The following is a 12351-nucleotide window of genomic DNA, read 5'->3' on the forward strand; positions in this document are numbered from 1 at the left end:
GGCCCAGGTAACCACTGGGCCGGTACCTTGACTGGAGAACCCAGGCATGGCTGCTAAAGGAGAGGGTCAGGGCCCAGACCAGAGGACCCAATACTGATTAAAATCAGTGAGGGGCAATCTAGAATCTGTGTCAGCACTCAGATTACCCAAAATATGGGTAAAACATGGGGACAGGACTAGCTACATAATTTGGGGGACCTGGTATAAAATGAAAATCCAAGACCCCTTATTCAAAAAGCAGGGAAAAAGGTGCTGTGAAAGGCACTAATATATGAAACTTTTCCCTTTCTTCCGTGGTGTCTCTTTCAATCTGACTGGTTTTTTATCTGCTACTTAATGTTGAGTCTCCTTGGGTACGGGGATACTCCTGGGGCATACCCCTGTATATACGGGAATATACGGGGATACCCCTGTATATCATCACAGGGGCCTGGGGGTCCCCCCTCATGGTTTTGCACCCTTGGCCCACTGGCTGCTGGGTTCCCCCCTTCTACAGCCAGACCTACATGGTCTTTGGGCAGGGGAATCAGTGTCCTATTTTCACATAGTAATTTCCTAAGCTGCCTCCCTGCTGGGATGAGCTCAGTATTTGGATGGTGGTGTCACCAGTCTGAGGTGGGCGTGGCCTCCACCATGCCCCTCCCTACTCTTCTGGGAGAGCCCTCCCACTAGGGATGGAGAGCCACAGTGGTTGCTGGGTAGATGGGCAAGGAGTGGGGGAGACTCTCATGAGCTGAAGCTCTAAGTCCCCAATTCTTGCTTTATTGTCCTATTAGACTTCACTTAGCAAACAAAAATCCAAAGATGAAACTGTTCAGCATTTCAAGATGGCCACCACAGAGCACCCCAGCACAGCATGCTTCTGAGCCCAGGGCCCTCTGCAACCCGGCATGGAGCCTGCCCTGCCTGATGATACAACTATTGCTCAAAAGACTCAGTTTGGCAAGACTTGCTCTTAGAGGGGTTGCCTATATCTCCTCAGTATCTGGCCTCCAAGTCAGAGTGCAACCCAGCCAGTTGGACACCACCCCTGGGTGGTGGGGGTCCAAAAGAATAGTTTCAGCTCATGCTTGGAGCAAAGTAGGACATGATGTAGCCATTATTGATTTTCCTATAGAGAGTGAACTTTTCATTAAAACAATCACATAAATTATTTAGTGAACCCCCACATAGCAGTCTCTTGTAGTGTATAACCAAGAGGGACAAGATCAGGGAGATCCTTGAATAAAGACTCCAGAGTGTGTGGTCCATGACTTGATGGGGGTTGAAATCATGACTTAATCAATCTGTTTTTTTTTTTCTCTCTAGAGCACTGGGATCATACTGGTCCTATCCTTTCTGTCTCTGGAACTGCTTCCATGGCAGCTTGGGTATTGGGGGAGCCAGTCTATTTGAAATGAGACCATCTTCAGCTCCATCCCACCCTGGGCACCTGTGTTTTAAAAGAGCAGCTTTGTCAGCTGCAGGCAGTCCGCACTCCATTTTTTCTGCCTTGGTCAGAAGAGGGTGGGGCTGGGACCAGTGAAGCACAACTGGCAAAATGCTACCCTTTCCCACGATGTTGCAGAAACCCTCCAGAAGTCAGCTTTGCAGAGCAAGCAGAAGGATTTCCTTGGAAACTCTGTTCATAACTTTTTTCAGTCACACATCCCCCACTGTTGTGCCAGCCTGGAGAGAAAAGTGATTTTTTTGTATTGAATAGTTAATTATGATCATTAAGTAGTCAACAGCTTCAAACCTGCTTCAGGCCTTTCGTATTTTTAAAGGGATTTTTACCACTTGTCCTCTAAACATTTCGAATTATAGTACGTTGGAAGGAAACAATATTTTTTTTAGACAATAGGTTCTACAGTACTTTCCCTGCTTGTGTGCGTATTTTTTTTTTTGGAGATCCTGGTGTGAAAAGAAAAGCCATTCACTTCTGTCCAGGAGGAGGAGGGTGGAGGCCGGCCTGTTGACTGAATGGCCCCCATCTCTGCCTTTTGTCTCGAGCTGTCTTGGGTGGAGGGCTACTGCACATGGGGTTAATTGCCCAGTCGTAACTCTGGTCGTTAAAATTCAAGAGGTGTGCGCTCTAAGACACTTGAGGTAGATGAACTGTCCCGTAACTTTTTATATATGGCACCCTCCCCCACTCCCATTTGTGTTCCCACACTACTGTTGGCCTAAGCCAATTAGAACTCAGGCAGGAGGCCTCTTACCAGTCCGGGAGGCCCCAGCCAGGATCCTTCTCGTCTTGTGTTAACTCTTGTTTCCAGCCACAAAAGGGTTTTTTTTTTGTTTTAAATTTTAATTTATTTCTTTGGCTGTGCTGGGTCTTCGTTGCAGCATGCAGGATCCTTTGGAGCAGCATGCAAACTCTTAACTGCAGCATGTGGGATCTAGTTCCCTGACCAGGGATCGAACCCAGGCTGCCTGCTTTGGGAGTGTGGAGTCTTAGCCATTGGACCACTCAGGAAGTCCTGGGTTTGTGTTTTCAATTATAAAATGAAACCACCTTCTCCTTTCCCTCTAGTCACAGGTCATTTTTTTTTCTCTCTCCCAGTGACTTTCATGCTCCTTTTGGAAGGAAGTTCCCTTTGAAATTGATCTTCTTTGGGTCAATACTTCACAGTGGTCGAACTGGAGAATTTTTCATCAATACAATATAACAAAAGTACTCCCCCCTCCCCCAAAAAAGAGCCCAGAAGATTGCCCCTTCTTCAAATTGGCCAGCAAATGGCCTCCTCATTGGCTCTGTCACTTGGGAGTCCTCCACTTTCAAGTGGTGCCATCTTGTGAACATTTGAGAACAAAATGGAGAATGAGGAAACTTCATCTGCCAGGGCCATGGAGACGGTCACCCATCTGGGATGAATCTCTAATTTCACTGGCTGGGTTCCTTCCTTCATTCAGGATTACAAGTCACACACATCAGGCTTGTAGTAGCCTTCCGTTGATGAGGTTAGCACCCCATTCTCTGTATCATCTATTCCCCACCGTGAACTCTATCATCCCCCTGTCTCTGGGTTCTGCTCTTGCCATCCCTCTTGCCTCCTGCCCTGTTAGAATGTTCTGTCCTCAGCTTCTCACATTTGCCTCAGACTCCTTTCTTTCTTGAAAAAGACACTTTCCAAATTCCAACTCCTTTTGGGCACACAAATCATCTTCCTTAATAGATTGTACATTTCTTGACAGCAAGGACCAGTGATATGAAACTTTCTCACAGAGTAACACGCCAGGGGAAGTTCTAGAAAGGACTTATAACAGGGAGCCAGGCCAAGAACACTGCTTTTCTTCTGCATGATGACCCTTGGGTCAGCCTGACTGCACCCTGAAGGGACTGGGAATGTTAGGGGAGCAGTCTTCTGGCATCTATAGCAGCCCTGGGGCTCTCTGAGAGTTACTTCATCCTCTCCCTACATTGAGAGTGTTTCCTGTCACTGGATTGCTGGTAGTCAAACATGGGTTTGGGGCCCTGTTTTTGTAAATGAAGGACTCATCTGGAGCTGGTTCGACACAGTTTACCAGCAGCTAGGAATACTCCAGCTAGGTTAGTGATGTTGTCTTCTGCATCAGAGAAGGTTTCAATTGAAATTGATGGGGAAAAGCTACCCAAACTTCTTGGGCCCCCATGAGTAAAAAGCTAACAAGGAGAGTGGGGTTCCAAAGGGACTTGATTCAGGGCTGTGATGCTACCACCACCCCAGTTCTTGGCTTTGCTCCCTTGGGCAGGCTCCATCTCTAGCTCACTGTGGTTGCCCTTGCTGGCTTCCAGCCCGCCCCTTGTGGCTTTCCATGGTGGTACCTCTACACCTCCACTCAGATAGTGCTCAATCCTGTGGAAGGGAAAAGCTCTCTCCCCAAATCCTGGGCAAGCATTTCCTTCCATCTCACTGCTCTGGGCTGAAGCTGGGTATCAGAAACATCCACTGGCCCAAAACCCTCAGGGCTTGCCCCCAGGGTCTGGGGATGTGGTGAGTTGAATTTCTTAAGAATGGCCCTTTAAGATCCCATGCCTGCTCAGAAGCTGTAAGTATAATGAGATTTCACTCATGATTTTGTTACATGATGTGGCCCGGTTGACCTTGGAAAAGGGAGATGATTCCACGGACCTAATCTAATGACATGAGCCCTCAAAGGCCGAGAACTGTCTCTGACTGGTGCCAGAAGCCAAAGAAGAAGGAAAAATCCTAGAGATTAAAAATAGGAGAACTTGATGTACCCTGTCTGGTCTGAAGATGGAGGGGGCCAGGTGGAAAATCTGAGGAGGAGCGAGGTTCGGTCAACAACCTGAAAGAGCTAGGAGTAGATGCTTTTCCAGAATTTCCGGAAAGGAACGAAGTCTTGCCGACATCTTGGTTTCAGCCTTGTGACCTTCTAAGCAGAGAATCTGGCTGAACCACTTTGGGCCGGCATTTCTGACCCATGGAAACTGTGAGCTAAAAAGAGGTGGTGTTTGCAGCTGCTAAGTTTGTAATATTTCGTGATGCAGCAAAAGAGAACTAATACAGGGTTAAAGCCAACTCCATGCCAGACACGTGGCTGAAAATGGAGGTAGAGTGGTCTCCTGGGTAGGGTTGCCAGGTAAATACAAATACAAGATTCTCAGTTAATTTGAACTTCAGCTAAATTACATATATGTATATATATAGGAGTAGGAAATGGTAACTCACTCCAGTGTTCTTGCCTGGGAAATTCCATGGACAGAGGAGCCTGGTGGGCTACAGTCCATGGGGTCGCAAAGAGTTGGACATGACTGAGTACCCATGCACGCATATATATTTATATACACAAATATATGTTTACTGAAGTATAGTTGATTTACAATGTTGTGCTAGTTTTAGGTGTACAGCAAAGTGATTCAGTTATACTGAATATATACATATACTGAATATATATCTATATATACTCTTTTTCAAATTTGTTTCCATTATAGGTTATTACAAGACTACCAATATATTTTTAAGCATAAATACATATTCTTTTTGAATTTCAGATAATTACTTTTTTTTTTTTTAGTATCAGTATGTATTGTGCCACATTGTGCTCAGTCACTCAGCTGTGTCTGACTCTTTGCGACCCCATGGACTGCAGCCCGCCAGGCTCCTCTGTCTGTGCGATTCTCCAGGCAAGAATACTGGAGTGGGTTGCCATGTCCTCCTCCAGGGGATCTTCTCGACCCAGATATGGGATATACATATACTACCAACTGATTCATTAAACAATTGAAAAATCAAACAATTGAACAAATGACTGGTACTCAAATGTCATGGCCAAAGTCCACATATAGGCACTCTGGTTGACAGCTGACCTCCCAGATGACAGTCAGCATCCACTGCCAGCCCTGTGCATGTGCCACCTTGGATGTCTGGCCCACTTGAGCCTCCAGAGGACTCCACGTCCAGGGAGCATCTGATTGCAATCATTACTGTTTGGTTTATGTCACCACATTGTGGGGTGGTTTGTGATACAATAAGAGATCATTGAAACAGGGAGAATGTTCTCTTCATGGACATGACAATTATTTTCAGGGGGACAAGCAGGAATTTCTTCCCCCTGCCACCACCCCCTCCCCACCTTTGAAACTCACTCCTTAACCATTCCATACCACTGTGGGTGAGCTGAACTTCCCACATTCACAAACGTGACAGCATAGCGGTTGAGAGCAAAGGCAGATCAGTCAGACAAATCTTGGCTTCTATTTGATTTTCTATAAATTGCTGTACCTCTTTCAGCCTTGGCTCATCCATCTGTAAAATGGAAATTACGGACTGGCCCCACCCAATTACAGCGAGATTGTGAGGCTTGCATGAGAACATACAGTGCCTGGCATATGATAAATGCTTAATGAGCTCCCTCAGTCATGTCTGACTCTTTGCGACCCCATGGACTGTAGCCTGCCAGGCTCCTCTGTGCATGGGATTCTCCAGGCAAGAATACTGGAGTGGGTTGCATTTCCTCCTCCAGGGGATCTTCCCACCCCAGGGATGGAACTCGTGTCTCCTGCATTAGCAGGCAGATTGTTTATCACCGAGCTACCTGGGAAGCCCAAATGCTTAATAAATGTTAGCTATTGTTATTGTGAGTAACGCCATCCAGCAGTGATTTTCATAAAAAACTTCTATCTAATTATTGGCAGAAACAGCTTTAGTTTAATTGTTCTGAAGCCATTGTTTGTGGCAGAGATTTTCCAGCTTGTTCCTGGTGTTTAGCTTATAAACAGGGACACTCATCACCGGGTCACGTTGGAGCACATTTGGCACTAGTTGAGCTTGGAGGATTCATTAGGAAGTCACACTATCAAAGATTAATGACTTTAAAAAAAATGATTTAGGTGGTTGTTTTGTTACAATTGTCTCAAATGAGAAAAAAGTTTTCTTGGTAGAGATCATTGTAGCACTGCTTGATGGTCTGGAATCATGCTGGCACCTTGGTCACTGTGTCCTCTCAAAGTTACCCTTCCCCTGGGGGATCCTCCTACAAGTCTCTGAGCAAGGGTGGGGGTGGGGTCTTCTACCTGGAAATGGTTCTCATCAGCTCAATCTCACAGGAGGATCCCAGTTCTACCTACAGTACCATTCAGTGTTAAAGCTACACTTCCACCCCTCACCAGCAACCAGAGGAGTTACGTGCCTGGAGCCTAAGGAACACATTGATGGAGAAGGTTTTTTTTTAATTAAAGTATAGTTGATGTACAATGTTGTGGTAGTTTCTGGTGTACAGCAAAATATTCCATTAGAGCACAAGGAACTATATTCAATATCTGGTAATAAACTATAATGGAAAGAATATGAGAAAATATACATATATTATTCATGTACATATTATACATATACAAATATGTATATTTTCTCATATTCTTTTTATTAGTTTATTACCAGATATTGAATATTCCTTGTGCTATACAGTAGGACTTTGTTGCTAATTTTATATGTACTAGTTTGTATCTGCTAGTCCTAAACTTATAATTTATCCTCCCTCCTTCCCCTTCTGTCACCTCAAGTTTGTTTTCCATGTCTGTGAGTCTTTTTTAAAAAAGGTAATCCTTAGGAATCAGGTATTTTTATTTTTATTTATTTATCATTTATTGACTGATTTTTCTGGCTGCGCCACAAGACACATAGAATCTTAGTTTCCTGACCAGGGACTGAACCTTGCCCCCAGCAGTGGAAGCGTGGAATCTTAACCACTGGACTGCCAGGGAAGTCCTGTTTCTGTTTTGTAAATAAATTCATTTGTATCATATTTTAGATTCCACATATGACAGATGTCATATGATATTTGTCTTTCTCTGCCTGATATGTTTCACTTAGTATGACAATCTCTAGGTTCACCCATGTTGCTGCAAATAGCATTATTTTCTTTTTTATGACTGATTAATATTCCATTGTATATATGTACCACTGTCTTCTTTATCTATTCATCTATCAATGGACATTGAGGTTGCTTCCATGTATTGACTATTATAAATAGTGCTTCTACAAACTTTGGGGTGCATGTATCTTTTCGAATTATAGTTTTGTCCAGATATATGCCCTGGAGTGGGATTGCTGTGCCAACCACAAATTGGCACTTGCCATCTACCTCTACAAAGATTAAAATCATGAGCTGTTGAAGCTGCTGACCTTCAACACCCCCTGAAAGGAGTTCAGGGTGGAGAGCAGGAATGAGGCACTCTGTGCTCAGGGGGAAAGCTGGCAGGACAGCTCTTCAGATAGTTAGATATTTTCAGGAGATGATTTTACGAGCCCAATTCTTGCATCTCTTTGTATCTAGAAAAGCACTGAAATCATTAACGGTGACATCTGCTCCTTGTGAGTAGCAGCAAGCCTCTGCCAAAATCTGTGCTTCACTGCACGTACCCCTTCACTAAAATCATATATAATATTAATAGTGACCTTCTCCCCTGCTCTTTGGAGCAGTTTCTCAGAACTCTCTGAAATACTGTCTCCTGGGTTATTGTCCTCATTTTGCCCCAAATAAAACTTAACTCACAACTCTCCCATTGTGCATTTTTTTTCAGTCGACAGCTGGATCACATGGTAACTCTATTTTCAGTTTTTTAAAGGAATCTCCATACTGTTTTCCAAAGCGGCTATACCTTACATTCCCACCAACAGTGTAGAAGGGTTTTCTTTTCTCCACATCCTTGACAGAGAAGTTTTGAAACCGGTGCTGCCTCTTTTTGGGGGTGTTCTTCACTTTCTTCAGATTCACTGACATCTTTGCGAATTTAATGAAAGCTATGGACCCATTCCCTGGGAAAAAATGCACATCCTTTTGCTGATAGTGCCAAGGAGTCCTGAACCCCCTGAATCCTGGTGTGTGGCTTCCAGGCTATAAATCTTTGCCTTGAGTTTTCTGAAGTCTGTCCCATGGGAAGCCACCCCAGTGTGAAGGCCCCTTTTGGTCCTCATAGAATGCCGTTTTTCCTTGAACGGCATCTAGAAGTTCTTCATCAGCCGATTTCAAAGGAAGTTTTGAGAAAGTCCCTATGGTTGTGTAGAGGTGTACCTCGATCACCTTCATTGTTGTATAGCAATGCGCATGTGAGTAGAAAGCCTTGTGTTCCGTTGTTGTCTGTAACATGAGAATATTGTTCATGATATTTTATTTATGATAATCCATGGTGGAAACTTGCCTCCTTGATCTGCATGTTAGGAGTAGTTGTGCTTCTCCTGACTGTTGACTTTGTTTGTACATCACTAGTTCTGTAAATCACAGTGTGACTCGGCTTCCTTCTTTGCGTGGGTTGCTAGGGAACTCAGCCTCCACTTCTATAGTGAGAACTTCTAAAGGGAGTACAGTGAGTTTTGTGGCAAGTATTTTTGTATAGTCACCTCACTCTTGGCTCCATCTCACTTTTCTATCCTTGCTTTCCCTTTGTCTCCTTTGTTCTTATTTGTTTCTTATTTACTTGTAATTTATTTTATGCTGTTCTATTGTATGCATCTTTGCAAACCTTAAACACATCTTTGGAACAGGGCAGACGTAAATCAATAAAAATGTGTAGTAGCTAATGGAAGCTCTGGACAGCTTTCTCCTTGTGAAAACAATTATCCCTGAGTATAGAGGCCTGTTTCATGGGGCTGTGGAGGGCAGATGAGAGAAGAAATGAGGTAAGTCTTGAGGACTCTTTAAGCCGAGAAGTGCACATGGCTAGGAAACCTACCTGCATTGGACTAGAAAGAAGTAGGGGGCATTGAATTAGGATCTTTTCCCCCTATCTTCCAATTAAAAACAATAATCTCAATCCTTCCTCATCCCACGGGGGAAAACATGTATTTAGAAAAATAAGGTGATTTTTAAAAAGTTATTCTATTATGAAGAATTTAAAATATACCTGAAAGTAGATTAAACAGTATAATGAGCCCCAATAACCATCAACCAATGGCCAGTCTTGCCCTATCCACTAGCTTCTCTTATGTGATTATGATTTTTAAATTTTAAATAAAAAAATATATGTGTACATGCCGTAAGTAGGCACTGAATTTTCTACCAAGTAAGGAGTGTGTCTTGGGGTTCACAGCAGCCGCTGAAGGCTGGCTTGGAGGGAGGTCCCAGCCCTTCAACCCCACATCCCTGCTTTGGGTGTCTTGACCTGGACAAAACACTTTGCCCCATAAATTATCTCAGGCAGTACCGTGATTGTCAGTGACTCTTTTAAACAGGGAAGGAAGGTGCCTCTCTCCCTGCCCGGCTGTCTGAGATTCAGTGGGCTAGAAGACTGCCGCAGGAACAGCTTAGAGAAAACACTTTATTCACTAGCACTTATGATTCAAACACTGACTTTTTTTTACTTTCATCAAAAACTTTTAATTATGGAGTTTCTTAAACATGCTCAAGAGTAGAGAGAAGAGTGTAACGAACCTCCATATCCACGACCCAGCTTCAATAACTCCTCCAGCACTTTTTTTTTGTCTGACCTTGCCTCATGGCGTGTGGGATCATAGTTCCTCAACCAGGAATCAAACCTGTGCCCCCTGCAGTGGAAGTGCAGGGTCTTAACCACTGGACCACCAGGGAAGTCCCTCCTCTAGTATTTACAAAGAAATAAGCTTGTGTTTCAAGATCGCCACTTTATCATTTGTCTTCCCTCTTCAAACGCCATCAAAATGATTGAAAAGTAAAAATTAAAAATAATATATGTTGGGAAGTCCTGAGGGGAAGTGTGAAGTTGGGTGGTGGGTCCACTGGGATTCATTACAATATTAAAAATATTTAATTGTAGTAAGATTCACAAAAAATAAAATTAACATCTTAACCATTTTTTTCTTTTTTTAAAAATTAATTTATTTATTTTAATTGGAGGTTAATTACTTTACAATATTGTAGCAGTTTTTGCAATACATTGACATGAATCAGCCATGGGTGTACAGGTGTCCCCCATCCTGAATCCCCCTACCGTCTCCCTCCCCATCCCATCCCTCAGGGTCATCCCAGTGCACCAGCCCTGAGCACCCTGTCTCATGCGTTGAACCTGGACTGGCGATTTATTTCACATATGGTAATATACATGTTTCAATGCTATTCTCTCAAATCATCCCACCCTTGCCTTCTCCCACAGAGTCCAAAAGTCTGTTCTTTACATCTGTGTCTCTTTTGCTATCTTGCATATAGGGTCATTGTTACCATCTTTCTAAATTCCATATATATGCATTAATATACTGTATTGGTGTTTTTCTTTCTGACTTCACTCTGTATAATAGGCTCCAGTTTCATCCGCCTTATTAGAACTGATTCAAATGCATTCTTTTTAATAGTTGAATAATGTTCCACTATGTATATGTACCATTTTAACCATTTTTAAGTGTCAAGTTCAGCAGTATATAGTCATATTATTGTACAACCAACCTCTGGAACCTTTATTCACCTTGAAAAACTTGAAAACTTTTCACTCTCAATTCTCTTCCCATTGAACACCACCCCCACCCCATTCTCCCCACCTGCCGAGCCCCTGGCAACCATCTTCTTTCCACCTTCTGTCTCTATGATTTTGATTACTAAGCAACTCATATAAGAGGACCCTTACAGTATTTGTCTTTTTGTAACTGGCTGATTTCACTTAGCATAATGTTCACTAGACATTTTATCTATTTTTGTGCATACATGAAGTTTTCCATGAAATGTAACATTTTTCATGAAGCCTCCCTGGGTAAGCTGAAAAGGTGTTATCAGTTGTTCAGAAATTTGGGAAAGATATAAAGGACATAGGATCCTCACAGTGGTGCTGAAGATCCCAGAATTCTACATAGGAGAAAGAGGCTCTCCCCCTCAGTGGTCAGTTTTCTGGAAAACTCTGGAAGAACCCAAAGACTGAGGCAGTAAGGGCTGAAGGGGGGGAGGAGGAACTGTGGGACTACTGGTGAGTTATTGGTGAGTTAAAGTCTCTGTCCCCAACCCCAGTTGTCAGAGAGCTGGCTCCAGATGCTTGCCTCCAGGCTAAAGCCACGAGGACAATTCTCCTGTCACCCAGGAACCCCCATATCCCAGTAGCTGGAGAAACTGCACACCACCTCAGGTGGTGGGCAGTAGGGAAGGGTATCCTCATGCTTGGAGAACATGCCAGCAAATGTTAACAAGGAAAGGTGGCTTGATCTAAGGCCTTTGTCACTAAAACAGTCCAGAGAGTTTCAGCTTCCCTAACCAGACTGGCTTTCACAGTCTTGAGGGCAGGCATTTTTCACTTTTCTCTAATAGGAACAGACAGTACAGAATTATCAAATGTATTCGAGGAAAACCAACATTGTAAAAGAGAGGCACCAAACTAAACAAACAAGAGAACTAATCCCCACAGAATTCTCCCAGGATATGGAGAGAGATTTCAATTAAGTAAAAGTGCTATCCATAAATAAAGAGCTGATTGCTGTCAGAAGAATATATCAGAGTTCTGGAAATGAAAAAAAAAACTCAGTTGCTGACATCAGAGGCTCATTGAATGGAGTGGCTGACCAGCCGTGGTCAGAGACTGAGCTGATGCCTGGGCCGAAAGATTCCCTCAACAGATATAAAAAGGCAAGCAGATTAAAAAAGAAAAAAACTACTAGAGAAAAATTAAGAGACATGGATCACAACCTGAAATTCACATATCGATCTAATAGGAATTTTCAGAAGCAAAGAACAGAGAGCTTGTGGGAGAGGAACTTATCAAAGTAATAATAGAATAAACACTTTCCCTGAGCTGAAGAAAAACTTCAATCTTTAGAGAGCCGACCAAGTACCCAACAGGAAGATTTATAAAAGACCTGTCCCTAAAGGCATCACTATTCTGAACTCCAAGGGTAATTACAAAAGAAATCCAAAATTTCCAGAAAGATAAAAAATAGTACCCTAGTGTGAAAGACCTCAGCTGGAAACCTAGAAGACAAT

The sequence above is a fragment of the Cervus canadensis genome, chromosome X (assembly GCF_019320065.1).
Source record: "Cervus canadensis isolate Bull #8, Minnesota chromosome X, ASM1932006v1, whole genome shotgun sequence".
Taxonomy (NCBI): Eukaryota; Metazoa; Chordata; class Mammalia; order Artiodactyla; family Cervidae; genus Cervus; species Cervus canadensis.